General features: G+C 42.3%; 1 non-coding gene across 1 annotated transcript; it reads right to left on the bottom strand.

The window, feature by feature from the left end:
* Positions 1-231: 231 nt before the first annotated feature.
* On the bottom strand, positions 232-332 carry LOC114920627 (U6 spliceosomal RNA). The gene has a single exon (XR_003808926.1). It is a non-coding gene; the product is annotated as a U6 spliceosomal RNA (small nuclear RNA).
* Between the last annotated feature and the right edge of the window lie 1,711 nt (positions 333-2,043).

Genomic DNA, 2,043 nt, shown 5'->3' with positions numbered 1-2,043 from the left:
CAGGAAACCTCTCTAAGGCCGCCCTATCTAACACCACTTACGCATTCTCCATGGGCTACAGCGAAGAAAAAGAGGAATCTGTTCTGGAGTGCAAAAACAAAGAGCAAGACGAATAAGAGCTGGGACACTGGCAGACATAATGTTGATGAGCACTGGTTGGAGGGGCCCCCAGGGAAATTTAGCTTAGGGCCCCAACAGACTCTAGAATCACCACTGAGGACAGCTCGAATTAAAAATGTGGAAACGCTTCACGAATTTGCGTGTCATCCTTGCGCAGGGGCCATGCTAATCTTCTCTGTTATCGATTCCAATTTATTAGACACAGGAAATGTTAGGAGGAGAGAAAAGGGGATGACATGCAGCAGAGGTCAGAGGTCGGATTTGGACTCACAGCCGCTGCGTTGAGGACTACAGCCTCTGTACATGGGGCGCGCAACATAACCGCTAGGCTATAAGTGTTCCTGACACATCTTTTTTTGACACCATCCAATCAGTCTCTTGGAAGCGGACCATTGATAAAATATTCTCTGTTGGTGTTTTTAAGACTGTCTTTTTGGGGCTTGCAATTTCTGTTTTACAGAATTACACCCTCTAGCACCATATTTCTATGAGGCGGCGTTATGATGTTCAGTAACTTGACCTACTTTTGAGCCACTTTGTTGAGGGCATTAAAGATGTCTCACTCTGATGTCTCACCATGACACTGCATGACGTCAGCGTTACTCTTGTCATACAGAGAAGCAGCTCTGTCTACTGGTGTGAACGTATATAAGCATTTAAAAGTCTAGACTCGCAATATAACACAATCCCCATTTTTTCAGATGTGTTTCAAGAAAAAAAAGAGTCATTTGTTTGGAGAGAAATGGTATGGGGCCTCCTGCCTCCTTTCTTGGTCTTCCCTTTGGGGTCTTGTTCTAGGTAGTTGTGCAGATCTCCAAACCACCTGGAGGAGCAAGTAAAAAGTGTCCAAACTCTGTCCATACCCAGAGCTCATGACCACAGATAAAGTGGGTACATAGATCTCGTACTGGTAATCTTGAGCTTTTGCCCACTGAGTAAGATGGTGGTATTAGAGCAACTGCATGGTATGTTAACAGCATCTCTGCATCAATGCTCATTTCACCACAGAAGTGTTTTATGGGTATTCTAATGATGTGCATGGATGTTGATAATTGATAGGCAGTGGAGTCGGTGCATGTGGACGGCTGAGGGCAGGTTAGATAAGAGCTTAACAATATCTGCTTTAGTGGAAACTACGAGCTCGGGGCACGTTTAACCACCTGTTTTCTGCAAAGTAAACAATGCTGTTACCGTTTTATGGGTCTGACTCATGGCTTACTTAAATGCTTCAATGGGCACTTAAATCCATAACTTCAGCACGGCCATCTGGGATGATTCGAGGCTCATCATGTTTCACCACTTATCACAGACAGGTACATGTTTCTGTGGTGGAGACAGACAAACTGAAGTGAACTGAAGCTTGCAGAAAACGGAGGCAGAAAATATTGAGTTTGCCTAACTTCTGAGTGAAAGTAGTAGTGTAGTAACATATACAGGGAAACTTATTGTCTTTATACAAAATGAATTATCCTAAAGGGAACCTGGCCGACTGGTTAGAGCCCACCTCCCATGTAAAGAAGTTGACAATCGTCCCTTTGGTGCATGTCATCAGAATCAGAATCAGAAATCAGTCATCTGACTCTCTGTTACAGTGTTTACCAAAGCAGGGGATGGGACCCCCCAGAGGACCCAAAGGCACCAAAAGTGGCGTCACAAGATGCCTTCCAAATCAATAAATACATCAAATAAGTATTTAAAATTGCACATTTTACCCCTTATTGTAAAATATACACAAACATACTTTAATTTCAAATAAACCTATCAATCATGCTGAAAATTTTTTTTATTATTTCAAATGTAATTTCACAAATGACGGTAATAATGTAGTTGTATTACTGTAAATTGTCCACACAGTTCTAAAGTGTATACTAATTGCTTGTAATCTAGCCTTTCTTACTGCGCAGTTTCAGGCACTCCTTTAAA

This window comes from Labrus bergylta, chromosome 18 (genome assembly GCF_963930695.1).
Source record: "Labrus bergylta chromosome 18, fLabBer1.1, whole genome shotgun sequence".
Taxonomy (NCBI): domain Eukaryota; kingdom Metazoa; phylum Chordata; class Actinopteri; order Labriformes; family Labridae; genus Labrus; species Labrus bergylta.
Note: the sequence above shows the minus strand (reverse complement) of the source record. Positions and strands in the feature narration are given on the sequence as shown.